The 15,000-nt window shown below is 46.7% G+C and overlaps 1 protein-coding gene across 1 annotated transcript in view; it reads left to right on the plus strand.

The window, feature by feature from the left end:
• The window catches only part of LOC145399848 (uncharacterized), a 200,058-nt gene that overhangs the window by 154,898 nt on the left and 30,160 nt on the right, over positions 1-15,000 (plus strand). Inside the window, exon 2 of the mRNA XM_080272426.1 lies at positions 6,851-6,920. The gene's annotated coding sequence lies outside the window, so the exon portion shown is untranslated. The remainder of the gene's footprint in view (positions 1-6,850; positions 6,921-15,000) is intronic.

Here is a 15,000-nt window from a genome sequence, read left to right on the forward strand (position 1 = left end):
CGCTACCACCACTACCACAATTATGCCCCTACCACCATCGCTACCACAATCACAAACATCCGGGTGGGGAAGGGGTCTTAACTACTGTGAAATGCTGCCCTCTCGTGACCTGAACCCAGCTTGTGTGTGTGTGTGTGTGTGTGTGTGTGTGTGTGTGTGTTCTCAAATGATAAGGTAGATGTGTGTGTGTGTGTGTGTGTGTGTGTTTTATGATGGTTATGAAATGAATGGATATTAGCTTAAGGGAATTTGCAGTGTGTTTAAGTGGCGTTCAAGATTCCGTATCGCCTCTCTCTAAGCGATTCATTCTCCTAGTACACCGCATCATGTTGTATGTTACCGATGAAATAGCAAAACGAAATGTAAAAAATAAGTCGCTATGGAAGGGGTGCTACGAGCTTGACATTTCAGCTCATCTACTTTTATCTTCCCTCTTCTGGCTAATATTCCTAATCTGAGAGAGGATTGCTGTGTTTTCCTACCCCTCTGACTAGTAACCAAGGAGACTCATTCCTATCTCATAACTAAGGCTCATCGCATTTCCTTCAACCACAGTTTAGCATTTTAAGTTCAGCGAATGACCCAGTTCCCTCAGATGAAAACAGATCGACTATAACGACTAACATAAACAAACGCACGTGCTTTTTGATGAATGTAAACAAACCCACGTGGTTATTTCGGTGAGTGTAAACAAATGCACGTGATTATAGTTGTGAGTGTAAACAAATGCAAGTGGTTATTGCTGTGAGTGTAAACAAATGCACGTGGTTATTGCTGTGAGTGTAAACAAATGCACGTGGTTATTGCTGTGAGTGTAAACAAATGCACATGGTTATTGCTGTGAGTGTAAACAAATGCAAGTGGTTATTGCTGTGAGTGTAAACAAATGCACGTGGTTATTGCTGTGAGTGTAAACAAATGCACGTGGTTATTGCTGTGAGTGTAAACAAATGCACGTGGTTATTGTTGTGAGCGTAAACAAATGCACGTGGTTATTGCTGAGTGTAAACAAATGCACATGGTTATTGCTGTGAGTGTAAACAAATGCACGTGGTTATTGCTGTGAGTGTAAACAAATGCACATGGTTATTGCTGTGAGTGTAAACAAATGCACGTGGTTATTGCTGTGAGTGTAAACAAATGCACGTGGTTATTGCTGTGAGTGTAAACAAATGCACGTGGTTATTGCTGTGAGTGTAAACAAATGCACATGGTTATTGCTGTGAGTGTAAACAAATGCACATGGTTATTGCTGTGAGTGTAAACAAATGCACGTGGTTATTGCTGTGAGTGTAAACAAATGCACGTGGTTATTGCTGTGAGTGTAAACAAATGCACGTGGTTATTGCTGTGAGTGTAAACAAATGCACGTGGTTATTGTTGTGAGTGTAAACAAATGCACGTGGTTATTGCTGTGAGTGTAAACAAATGCACGTGGTTATTGTTGTGAGTGTAAACAAATGCACGTGATTATTGCTGTGAGTGTAAACAAATGCACGTGGTTATTGTTGTGAGCGTAAACAAATGCACGTGATTATTGTAACGAGTGTAAACAGACCCACTTGGTTATTGCGACGTGTACCGTATAAAAATGTTCGTGATTTTTTTTCTTTTTTTGTTAATTGTATTGTAATTTACCGTATCATAATCAGTAGCTTCAGCCCTTATTATTTTGGCGACTTGTGTTTATATGGTAGTGATGGTAACAGTTGCGATGATGATGATGATGATGGTGATGATTAGAGTGAATATGTATGGGTGATGTATGTGGGTGGTTGTAATGTTGAGTGTGTGTGTGTGTGTGTGTGTGTGTGTGTGTGTGTGTGTGTGGTTGGTGGGGTGTGGTTTTGGTGGTAGTTGTGGTTGAGTGTGGTTGACTGGTTAGATATGCTCACTTCCCTCTACCCCTTCCCCTCTCCTCACCTCACCTTATCCCTCCCCTCCTTTCCATCCCCCTGTTCTTCCTCCTTTCACCTTTACTTCCTTTCCCCTTCTTCTATCCCCTCTCTTCCCTACTCCCCTCTTTCTTCCCTTCCCCTCTTCTCTGTTCTCTCTCCCATTCTCTTCTTCATATCTTCCTTTCCTCTTCTCTCCGCTTAGTCTGATCTTCCTTTTCCTCTCCTATTTATTTTTTCCCCTCTCCTCCTCCTCCTCCCAGCCTTCTATCCCATCCCTTCCCTTCCCTTCCCTTCCCTTCCCTTCTCTATCATGGCCTCCTCTCTTTCCATTTCCTTTCCCATTATCTCATATTCTCCTCCTCCTCCTCCTCCTCCACCTCCTTCACTGCCACCACAGTGTTGGCTTATGTATGAGAGAGAGAGAGAGAGAGAGAGAGAGAGAGAGAGAGAGAGAGAGAGAGAGAGAGAGAGATTTATGACTGCGTTTTTGTGTCGTATGTGGTGAAGTATAATATGTATGTACGTGTGTATGTATGTTGTGTATGTACGTATGTTTATTTGAATTAATATAGGTGTACGTTTGTGTATGTTAAAGATTGTGTCTGTGTTATGTGTACCTGTGTGTGTATGTGTGTGTGTTTTTAGGTGTATGTATTTTGTTTATTTTCCTATGGATGGGATGGAAATAAAATGTGTATAAATTATGTTTGTGTAGGTATGTGTGTGTGTGTGTGTGTGTGTGTGTATGTGTGTGTGTGTGTGTGTGTGTGTGTGTGTGTGTGTGTGTGTGTGTGTGTGTGTGTAGAAATGTGTGTGTTTGTAGACGTGTATTTTTGGTAGTATGTCATATGATCGTGTGTGTAAGTTGTTTTATGTGCGAGTTTGTATATTTGCACGAGTGGTGTAATGTAGAGTTGTGTGTGTGTGTGTGTGTGTGTGTGTGTGTGTGTGTGTGTGTGTGTGTGTGTGTGCGTGTGTGTGGATCATGGCTCACCCCGCATTCAAGTCACCATCTCGTGTGTGTTTTTTGTTTCCCTGTGTGTGTGTGTGTGTGTCTTTACGTAATGGCTGGAAGGTAGTGATGGTGAGTTTGCATGTATGTGCGTTCATGTGTCCATGTATGTGTGTTGGTGTGTAATATCTATTATATACCGTATAACGTATATATATATATATATATATATATATATATATATATATATATATATATATATATATATATATATATATATATATATATAATGGTATCAGGTGTGTGCGTAATAGGTGTAAGGTAGTAATGATGCACATTTGCTTGTGTACGCGTGTGCGTGTTTGTGTGTGTGTAAGTGTGATTTAGTGGTTCATTGGACTCTAAAGGAGGGGGAGGGTAGGGGTGGGGAAGGGGGGGTTGGGTGGGGGTAGGGGAGAGGAGGAGAAGGAGAGGGGGTGAGAGTGAGTTAGAATTAAGATGAGGAGGGATGGGTTAGGGGAAGGGAGGGGGGGAGGGGGGATGAGAGTTAAATATTAAGAGAGAAGGATGGTTTTCGAGGGAGGGGAGGGGGAGGGAAGGGACTGGGGAGGGGGAGGGGAAGGAGAGAGAGCAGAGAAAAAGTAGGGGAGGAAAGAGTGTAAAGGGAGAGGGGAGGAAGAGATGGAGAGGAGGGAAAGAACAGGAAAAGAAATTGCCGGAGAGAGAGAGAGAGAGAGAGAGAGAGAGGGAGGGAGAGTTTGGAATAAATAGAGGATGGGGGAGAGGATAGAGAGAGTGAAAGAGGAGGGGAGAGAGGTAAAGGAAGTGTTGAGAGGGAGGGGAATAGTGAGGAAGGAGGGAGGGGAGGGGGAGGGGGGTGGGGGTAACTCGTCAAGGCCAAAGGCAAGGGTCTCACCAATTAGCATGGGAGAGTGATGTTACCCCCCTCCCCCTTCCCCTACCCCCTTCCTCCACCTCCCCCTCCTCCTCCTCCCCCACTCATGTCTGCACCTCCATTCCCTTCCTTCCCTTCCTTTTTCTTTGTCATCGTCCTCCTCTTCCCCTCACTCTCTCCTTCCCTTTCTCCCTCCCTCTCCCCTCTTTCTCCCCTTTCCCTTCCCCCTCCCCTCTTCCCCTCCAGTCCCCCTCCCCCTTCACTTGTCTACACCTCCCTTCTCTTCCTTCCCGCTCTTTTCTTTGTCATCGTCCTTCCCCTCCCTCCCTATCTTTCCTCCCCTTCCCTCCCTCCCTGTCTTTCCTCCCCTTCCCTCCCTCCCTGTCTTTCCTCCCCCTCGCCCCCTCCCCTCTCTTCTTCCTTCTTGTCTTCGCCCCAATCCTTCCTTTTCTTCCCTCTCTTACCTCCATTCATTTCCTCTCTTCTTCTTCTCCTCTGTCATAATTATTCTCCTTCATTTCCTCTCCCCCTCCTCCTCCCTTCCCCTCCCCTCCCCTCCCCAGTAGATAAGGCGTTAGGTAGGTAGATAGGATAGAAAGTATGTAGGTAGTTAAGCAGATTAGTAGACAGACAGGTAGGTCAGTACGCAGGTAGGTAGGTAGGCAGATAAATAGATAGGTAGATATTTAGATAGGTAGGTAGGTAGGTGGGTGGCTGGATGAGTGAGTTGGTAGGTAGGTAGGTATGTAGGAAAGAAGGTTGGTAGGTAGTTAGGTAGGTAGGCAGGTAGGTAGACAGATGGATAGGTAGGTAGGTTAGTCAGAAAGCTAAGTAAGTAAAGATATTAAGAGATGAGCTGGTATGAAGAGAGACAGGTGGACTAACAGGGTAGGTAGGTAAGTAGATTAAGCAAGGAGGTAGGTAGGGAGCCAGGTAGTAGGATTAGGTAGGTTGGTAAGTATTCTGATGTGGAGGTTAGTAGGTAGGTAGGTAGGTAAATAGGTAGATATACTGAGGTGGTGGATGGTAAGTAGGTGTATTTATTTGGAAGTAGGTAAATAGATAGATAGGGAGGTAGGTAGGTAGATAGGTAGGAAGGTAGGTAGGTAAGCAGGGAATCATGTTGGCAGATTATGTAGAGAATCACATAAAGGTAGGCAGGGTAGGCAGAGAGGTAGGCAGGTATGAAGTGAGAAGTAGGCAGCCTTCAGGTGGTGCTGCCTCATTCCGACCTTGTGGGTGTTAGAGCGGACACTCACCCCACCCCACCCTGCCTCACCCCTCCCCTGCCTTACCTCACCCCACCACACCCTGCCTCACCCCTCCCCACCCCACCTGCCTCCCTCCTCCCCTCCCTGACCTCATCCCTTCCTTCTTCCCCCTCCTATCCCAGCCCCTCCACCTACCCTCCCTCTCCCACCCCGTCGCTACCTCACCCACCCCTTCCACCCATCCTGCCTCACTCCACCCTACCCGTCTCTTCTTTATTCCACCTCTGCTCCGTCTCAATTTCCTCCACCCTCCATAACCTACCGCACTCCACTCCCCACCCTTGCCTCACCCGCCCCTCTCTTCCTCATCCCAGCCTTCCACCCTCGTCTCTTTCTCACTTTCATCCTTCCACCCGTAGCTTATCCACTCCATATCCCCACTTCCTCCACCTCCACCCTTCCCTCCCCTACACCCTTCATTTTCCACTATCTCCACCCTGACGATTGGTATCCTACCCTACCCTACCCTACCCAGCCTTACCCTACCTCTCACTTTTGTATTCCATCCTGCAACCACCCTTCTTCCCTTTCGTCTTTTATATCCTGCCCTACCCTACCCTACCCTACCCTATAGACACACCTTAAATCAACATCCTCTGTCCTACCTCACCTCACCCTACCCATCCTCACTCAGCCTTACCCTCACCCAACCCCATTCCACCGTACCCTTCCCTACCCTACCTTAGTTTCATTCCTTGCCTATCACACATACCCATAATCCCACCCCATCCCATCATCCCATTCCTGTCCCACTAGAAGGCATCTTATTTTAACCCATCTCCTTTCCTTCCCACTCCACCCCACCTCATCGTAACCTACCCACACTTTACCCTATCCTTTTTCACTCCACTCAGCCATACCTTTATTGTCTAGCTCCACCCTAATCCACCCACCCCACCCCACCCTATGCTACCCTGTTACTCCCAGCTCCACCCTACTCCACTTTACCTTACTTTACTCCACCCAGCCTCATCACATCCCACCCTGCTCCACCCATCCCCGCCCTTCCCACCCTACCTTACCCTCCCCTCCCCTCCCCTACCTGTTAATTATACCTCACGTCACAGTAATTTACCCTAATTTCAACTTTCTCCCTTCCTATCTCCTACCCTCCCTTCATTTTCCTTTCCTTCCTGCCGCCCCTCCCGTCCCCCTCCCCTTTTCTTACCTTCCTTTAGCTTCACCTCCCTTCCCATGCCTTTCCTTTCCTTTCCTTTAATTTCCTTTCTTTTCCCCTCCCCTCCCTTTTCCCCCCTTACTTCCCCCCCTTTCCCCTCCCCTCTGCCTAACTTCCCTCCCCTCCTCCTTTTCTTTCCTGTCATTTGCTCCCTTCTCTTCATTCCTTTCTCTTTCCTTCCCTTTGTCTTTCCTTTTTATTTCCTCCATTTCTCCTCGCCCATCCTCTCTTCCTTCATCCCTCCCATTCCTTCCTTTCCACCACCCTTCCCACACCCCTCTCTCCCTTCCACAACTCACAGGAACACGGAAAAAGTGTAAATAAATGATATCCTCCCTTTTAAATTAACTCTGTATATATCTGAATACACTTAAATAACATATGTGTTGTTTGATTACTTTAAATTAGTTACCCACCTTTCTGTATCCCGTTTTCTTTGCTTAGGTCAGACTTAGGCAGTTTTCAAAGCATCTAATACTCACTGTTAGATGTGTATTACAGTCTAACGTCACCTAGCATTGATTATTAGAGCACTAGAATACAAAAACAGGTTCTTGGTGTTTTATTTGCTACCGCTTGACCTGTTTGATGTGTCCTGGTGTTTTTTTAAATCGTTTGGCGTGTTGTAAAGGTGTTTGTTTTTTGTGTGTTTTTCAGGAGTGCGTGGATTATGATTGTTGAGGGACAGTACGCGGCCAGCACCCAGCCATGGCGGCCCAGTGACATGGTGAGTCCTAGTGAATGAATTAGAGAGAGAGAGAGAGAGAGAGAGAGAGAGAGAGAGAGAGAGAGGAATATTGGGTAATGAGAGGAATAAAGAAAATGATAATTAAGAAAGAGAGGGAAGGGTGATGAAGAGAGCGAGAATGGACAAAGAGAGAGGAGGAGGAGAAGGAGAAGGAGGGCGAGGAAGGGGAAAAGGAATAATTGATGAGAAAGGAAGGGAGAGGAAGAATAGAGTCACAGCAAGAGAAAGGTCGTGGAATAGAGAGAAAGAGAGAGAGAGAGAGAGATAGAGAGCAGAATAATAATAAGGAGGGTAAAGCAGAGTAGAAGAAAGCAGAGGAGAGGAGAGAAGGGACTGAAGGAAGGGAGACGGGAAGAGATGATGATGATGATGATGATGAGGAGGAGGAGGAGAAAAAGAAGAGAAAGAAGTGACGGAGGAGGAGGAGGAGAGAAAGAAGAGGAGGAGGAGGATAAGAAGAAGGGAGGAGGAGAGAGGAGAGATCAGTTTAGCTGTGAACAGAACAAAGCGTCAAGAGAACTATTTAAAGTAGAGGTAGTGAGAGAGAGAGAGAGGAAGAAGAAGAACTGGAGGAGGAGGAGGAGGAGGAGAAATAGTAGAAGAATTAGACAGCAGAATGAGCGGAAGGAAGGCGAGAGGGAGAGAGAGAGAGAGAGAGAGAGAGAGGGAGGAAGAAGAAGAACTGGAGGAGGAAGAGGAAAAATAGTAGAAGAATTAGACAGCAGAATGAGCAGAAGGAAGGCGAGAGGGAGAGAGAGAGAGAGAGAGAGAGAGAGAGGGAGGGAGGGAGGGAGAGAGAGAGAGAGAGAGAGAGAGGGAGGGAGGGAGGGAGGGAGAGAGAGAGAGAGAGAGAGCTCCGGCAGAACCCATTTTAAGTTTCCAAACTCAATACCGCAAACTTGCTGCTTTATTTAGTGGGGGAGGGGGAGGGGGAGGGGGAGAAAAAATAATGTATGGGGGGAAGAGAGCAGGAGGGAGAAGGGGAGGGGAGGAAATATGATGTATGAGGGGAGAGAGAGAGAGAGAGAGGGGGGAGGGGAAATGAAGGGGTGTGTTATGGAAGGTAGGGGAAGAGGATGGGGGTAAGGAAGGGGAATAAGGGGAGGGGAGTGGAGGTGGGGGGATTAATATATGGGGTAAGGAAAAGAGAGGAAGGGGAGGGGGAGAAGAAAAGATAGTGGAGAGGGGAGGGGAAGGGGGAGAGAAGTGTAGGAGGGAGAGGGGGAGGAGGGGAGATCGGAGGGAGGGGAGAAGGATGTGTGGAATGAGAGGGAGGGACGGGGTGGCATATCGAAGGCAGGGGAGAGGAGGGAGGGGAGGGGAGGGGTGGGGGGAGAAAAGGAAATAATGTATGGGATGGGAGAGGGAGGGAAGAAGGGAAGGGGAGAGAGAGGAGAGGTGTGTGGAGCGAGTGAGAGAGGGAGGAAGGGGTGGAATATGGAAGGGGGGGAGGGGAGAGGAAGAGAAATTGAAGGAGGGAGAGAAGGAAAAAAAATATATGGGAGGAGAGGGGAGGGGAGGGGAGGGGAGAAGAGGAGGGAAAGGTATTTGGGGTGGGTGAGGGAGAGAGGAAGGGAAATATAGAAGGGGGAGGGGGAGGGGGAGGGGGAGGACGTTGAAGAGAGGGAAGAAAGGGGAAGGGAAGGAATATCACAGGTGAGAGAGAGAGAGAGAGAGAGAGAGAGAGAGAGAGAGAGAGAGAGAGAGAGAGAGAGAGAATGATTGGATAAACGAGAGGAAAAAGAAAGAATGAGAAGAATTAAGAGAGCAAGGAAGAGGACAAAGAAGGGAGGAAGAAGAAGAGGAGGAGGAGGAGGAGGAAGAGGAGGAGGAGGTAGGGGAAAAGGAATAATTGATTGGTATGGAAGGGGAAGAGGAAGTTGAAAAGAAAGGAAAGAAGAGGGAGGGAAAGGATGGATGGCATGGAAAGAGAAAAAAGGAAGAAAGGAAGGAGGAAGAGAAAAGAGGAAGGAAGGAAGAAGGATGAGAAAATGAATGATTAGGGAAGGAAGGAAGGCGAGAAGGAAGAAAGGAAGGAGAGAAGGAAGAAAGGAAGGAGAGAAGGAAGGAAGGAAGGGAGGTAATATTGACTGACAGGGATGACGAAAGGAAGGAAAGGAAAGGAACGAAAAATGTGAGAGAGAGAGAGAGAGAGAGAGAGAGAGAGAGAGAGAGAGAGAGAGAGAGAGAGAGACTTAGTAAAATATGGATATAGATTCCGTAGACTTTTCTCTCCCTCCCCTTCCCCCTCCCCCTCCCTCTCCCCCACCTAAGTCCCCCTCACACACACACACACACACACAAAGGAAGAAGTGGAGGGAGGGAGGGAGGATGAAAAGAAGAGGAAGAAAAAATGAGCTTAGTAACGGAGGGGAGAGGGGAAGGTTGAGAGAGAGAGAGAGAGAGAGAGGTAAGTAGATGGTAGGTAGGTTGGTAGGTAGAATGGTAGGGAAGTCCGTAGGTACACTAGGTAAACGGACAACAATAAATAGGTAGGTAGGTAGATTGGTAGGTAGGCAGGTAGGTAGGTAAGTAGGTAGGTAGGTAGACAAAGGGAGTAAATGAAAGATAAGTTACTCGGTAGGTAGGTAGTTAGGTAGTAGGTAGGTATATGGGATCGGGGAGGGAGGGGGAGGGAAGGAAGAAGAGAGGGGGTGAGGGGAAAGGAGAGAGAGGGAGGGGGAAAGGAGGGAGGAGGGGAGGGGAAAGAAAAATGGAATAATACATAGAGAGAGAGAGAGAGAGAGAGAGAGAGAGAGAGAGAGAGAGAGAGAGAGAGGGTGAAAGAACTGAATGTCGGAATAAAAGAGAGAGAGAGAGAGAGAGAGAGAGAGAGAGAGAGAGAGAGTAACACAGCTCCCTCATCTCAATGTAAATTTCTCGCCACTCGTCCGATTCCCTGCCCTCTCTCTCTCTCTCTCTCTCTCAGGATGTAGGGGAAAAATGCTAAAATAAATGTGTGTATGTGTGTGTGTGTGAGAGAGAGAGAGAGAGAGAGAGAGGTGAGGGAAGAAGGAGTAGGAGGAAGAATACATCAGTTTATCTCCTTCACATCTATAAATAATTCGTCAGTTTGTCGGTATCTCTCCCTCTCTATCTATCTGTCTATCCGTCTGTCTGTCTGCCTGCCTGTGTGTCTTTATATCTATCATTATTTTATTAGATATTTAATGATGTTCTGTGTCTAGTGTTGACGTAAATGATGATGATGATGATAGTGACGGTGGGAAGATGATGATTATTGTGGTGATGATGATGATGATGGGATGATGATGATAATAATAATAATAATGGTGATGTGGGTTAAGATGATGATGATGATAATGATGATGATGATGATGATGATGAACTGGGCTAAGCATCCATTCTTTCATTATGATTTTTGTTGCATAAGAGTATTTTTTTTTTATCACGCTGCTCATTGATTCCATTCCTTCTCTTCCCCTTCCCCCTCCCCTTCCTCTTACCCCTCCCTCTCCCTCTCCCCTTCCCCCTCCCCTTCCCCTTACCCCTCCGTCTCCCTTTCCTCCTCCTGTCCCTTTCCTTCCCTCTCTTTCTCACCCCTTCCCCCCTGTCTCTGTCTAACATTTCTTTCTCTCTTATACTTTCTTCTCCCCTGGTGTCGTCTCTCCTCTCCCCTCCCCTCCCCACCCCTCCCCTCCCCTCCCCTCCCCTTCTCATCCCTCTCCTGTCCTCTCCTCTCCTATCCCAACCCCATTCTTCTCTCGCTTCTTTGATCTCTTCTTCATCCACTTTCCTTCCTTTCTCCTTCCCTCCCCTCCTCTCCCCCCTCCCTGGTCCTCTTCCTTCCCTCCCTACCTCCCCTCTCTCTCTCTCTCTCTCTCTCTCTCCACCCACGTACATCTTGAGGGGGAGGGGGGAGAGAGAGCTGAGCCTAGGAAATCCGCAGTCTTACCTATTATCCTTCTTTATCATCCATTTTCTTTACTGGATTTCTGCGTTCCTCGTTTTCTTCCCTTTATTTCTCATTTTCTTTCTATTCTCTCTCTCTCTCTCTCTCTCTCTCTCTAGCATATTTATTATCTTCGTTTTTCTCTGGTATCCTTATCACTCATTCTCATCTTTTTATTTCGTTCATTTATCTCATGCTTTTATTTTTTTTTATTTCATTCACGTCTTTTCCTTTTCTTTCGAATTTTGTCTCCTTTCGTTCGTGGTTTTCTGTTTTTTATGTATTTTTTTTGTTTCTTGTACTCTTCTTTGCTCCTCCTCCTCCTCCTTTCATATTCTTTTTCCATTCATCTTGTTTTCCTTTTCCTCCCCTTCTTTTCCTTCCTTCCTCCCTCCCTTGTGTCCCTTCCACGGTCCTCTCTCTCTCTTTCTCTCTCTCTCTCTCTCTCTCTCTCTCTGTCACCACACGAAGCACAAGGCGTGGCCGGGAGCGCGGATCCGAACGCAGTGTTTACTAAATGCCGTCATCCGCGCCCCATCACTTTTCCCTCTCTTCTCTCTCCCATTTTCCCTCCTTTCCTCCGCTTCTCTCCCGTTTCTTCCTCCTGCCCTAACAAGACGTAACCCTCGCCGTGGCCAGAACGAGGGAATGGGAGGCTGCGGTTGTTTAATGTGCCCGAGACAAGAATGAATCAACAATTTTTACCCCACCCATCTCCAGGATTCCTTCGAGTGCGTTCGGATGCGTGGGTGTGGCGAGGGATTGGGCTTCGGACGTAGGGATGCTGAGAGAGAGAGAGAGAGAGAGAGAGAGAGAGAGAATTATTATTGTTTTTATCATCATTACTTCTTATTATTCGTGGTACAGGATTATTTTATAGTGTTACTGCAATTGTGACAGGATGTGTGTGTGTGTGTGTGTGTGTGTGTGTGTGAGAGAGAGAGAGAGAGAGAGAGAGAGAGAGAGAGAGAGAATTATTGTTTTTATCATCATTACTTCTTATTATTCGTGGTACAGGATTATTTTATAGTGTTACTGCAATTGTGACAGGATGTGTGTGTGTGTGCGTGTGCGTATATGTGTGTGTGTGTGTGTGTGTGTGTGTGTGTGTGTGTGTGTGTGAGAGAGAGAGAGAGAGAGAGAGAGAGCTGTGAAAAAGTTTCAGAGTAGTGAAAGCATGAGTGATTCTGAGAGTGGAAGAGAGTGAGCGACAGAGAGAGAGAGAGAGAGAGAGAGAGAGAGAGAGAGAGAGAGAGAAAGAGAGAGCGAGTAGTAGTGTGCATTAGAGCAAGGATGTGAGGGAGTAAGAAGGCTAGGGTAAGTTAGACGCTAGAGTGAGAGTGAGCGAGTGAGAATGAGGGTGAGCATGAGGGAATGGAAGAAAGAGAGGGACAGGTTTAAGGCAGGAGTGTGTGAGTTAGAGAGAGAGAGAGAGAGAGAGAGAGAGAGAGAGAGAGAGAGAGAGAGAGATGGTGGGAGGAAGGTGGATTGAAATAGTGAGAGGAAACGAAAGGATAAGAGAGAGAGAGAGAGAGAGAGAGAGAGAGAGCGAGGTCGAGGCCAGCAGCAGCAGGACGAGGCTCCATATTTTAGCTGGCGGGGGAAAAAGGAACGCGGGCTCTCTCTCTCTCTCTCTCTCTCTTTGAATGTATGTATGTATGTATGTTGCTGTCAGTGTGTCTACCTTCGTATCTATCTATCTATCTGTCTGTCTATCTATCTATATACATGTACTGTATACTCGTACTTGTATTTATATATTCTATTTTCCCGTATACACATTCTCTCTCACTCCCTCTCTTTCTTTCTCTCTCTCTCTCTCTCTCTCTCTGACTCATAATTTCTCCCACTGGCTTCCTCCCACTCACTCTTCCTCCTCTCCCTCCCTCATTCCTCTCTCTCTTCCCCAATTCATCTTTTTCTCTCCTTCTTCCGTCGTCCTTCCCTCGTCTCCTCTCATTCTCTCCATCCTTCTCCTCTCTTCTTTCCTCTTCCTCCCTTCTTCCTTCCTCCTCCTTCACTTCTTCTCCCTCTTCTCCTTTTCTTCCTCTCCTCTCTCTTCTAGTTATATATATCCATGCATGCATATCTATCTGTCTGTCTATCTATCTATATCTATCTATGCTTTTTTATATGTGTGTATGTATATATGTATGTATGTATGCACGTATGTCTCCTGTCTGTGTCTGTCTGTCTGTCTCTGTTTATATATCTACACTAACATAACTCGTATTAATATCATTTTATATACATCAGTTTCCTATTCAGTCCAATTGTCAACCTTTCCTATGAAGAAAGAGAGAATGAGAGAGAGAGAGAGAGAGAGAGAGAGAGAGAGAGAGAGAGAGAGAGAGAGAAATCGGAGGAAGATGCAAAATTAGAAGACTATCATAGTTTTGAAAGAGGGAGTCCGACATTTTTTTTGTTTTTTTCATTTTTTTCTTGTTTTAGGGATACTGCCGGAGGGTGCAGGGGGTGGGGGAGAGCCTTTTTGTTTTTATTATCCATCCTTAAACTTGTGTAATTAGAGAGTAAGTCTTTATTAATTTTAAGCTTGAACTGCCTGGTGAGCTGTGTGTAAGGGCTGTGTACTCTCTCTCTCCCCCCTCCCCCCCCTCTCTCTCTCTCTCTCTCTCTCTCTCTCGTTTTTGTGCATTTTTCCTCAGTTTTCTTTCTTCACACATTTCTCTCTCTCTCTCTCTCTCTCTCTCTCTCTCTCTCTCTCTCTCTCTCCCCTCCTCCTCCCTCCATCATCCATTTTTCTCCTCTCTCCTCTATTTCCAATTCTCTCTCTCTCTCTCTCTCTCTCTCTCTCTCTCTCTCTCTCTCTCTCTCTCTCTCTCTCTCTCTCTCTCTCTCGGGGGACTGGCTTTAATAAACGTTTGTGAGGAGAGGAAATGAGAGAAAATGATAATAAAGAAGAGAGGCGGGAAAATGAGAAGAGAGGAGCGGAGGGAGAGGGAGGGGAGGGGAGAAGGGGAGGGCAAGGGAGGGGAGGGGAAAGTAGGGAAGAGGAGGGGAGAGAGAAAAAAGATAAAATGATGCGGAAGGGAAGGAAGTAGGAAAGATAGAAGGGAGAGAAATTGAGAGAAAGTAGAGAGAAGAGCAATAGAGAGAGGAATACAGGAAAAGAGAAGAGAGCAATAAAGAGGAATATAGGAAAAGAGAACAGGGAGAAAGAATGAAAGATAAAAAAAAGTTACAAATTAGAGGAAAGTTGTGGAAGAGAAAAATGGAGGGAGGGAGGGTGGGTATAGAAGGGGAGAGGGAGGGAGGGTATGGAAGGGGAGGAAGGAGGGAGGTTATGGAGAGGAGGAGGGAGGATGTGGAAGAGGAGAGGGAAGGAGGGTATGGAAGGGGAGAAAGGAGGGAGGTTATGGAGGGGAGGAGGGAGGATATGGAAGGAGCGAGGGAGGGAGGGTATGGAAAGGAAAGAAGGAGGGAGGGATGAAGGGAGAAAGGATATGGATGGGAAAGGAGGGTGGTATAGAAGGAAGGGAAGAAGAGGAAATGGTACGAAGATTGGATGCCTGAAGGAATGGAAGGAGGGAAGGAGGGAGGGAGGGAGGGTAGAGAAGGAAGGAAGGGAGAGGAGAAGATAAGGAAAGGAAGGAGTCAGGGAGGAGCGAAGGATGGAGAGATGATTGAATGAAATGAAGGAAGGAAGGAAGAAGAAGGAAGAGGATTTGAAAACGTAGGATTCGTAGGCATGATAAAGGAAGGAAGAAGGAAGAGTAGGAAGGAGGGAAGGAGAGAAAAGGGGAAGGAGGGAAGGAACGGAAGGCAAAGAAGAGGAGGACGAGAAGGGAAGAAGGAAGGAAGGAAGGAAGGAAAGCAGACACGAAGCAGAGGAGGTGGGGAGAGAGAGAGAGAGAGAGAGGAGGGAGAAACATAAAAAGTGATGGAGGGGAGAGATGGAGAGAGAGAAAAAAAAAGAAAATAAAGTTAGAGGAAAGAATTGGAGGAGGGAGGGACGGGAGGAGGGGAGGAGGGAGGGAGAAAGAGAAAGTATGTAGGAAGAAGAAATACGGTATTGGATGGAGAGAGAGAGAGAGAGAGAGAGAGAGAGAGAGAGAGAGAGAGAGAGAGAGAGAGAGAGAGAGAACCACCAGCGCGGACGTGAAAAAGCATAAAAAAATAATACCG

Source organism: Coenobita brevimanus, chromosome 50 (genome assembly GCF_032717465.1).
Source record: "Coenobita brevimanus isolate Jiangsu-jjx chromosome 50, ASM3271746v2, whole genome shotgun sequence".
NCBI lineage: Eukaryota > Metazoa > Arthropoda > Malacostraca > Decapoda > Coenobitidae > Coenobita > Coenobita brevimanus.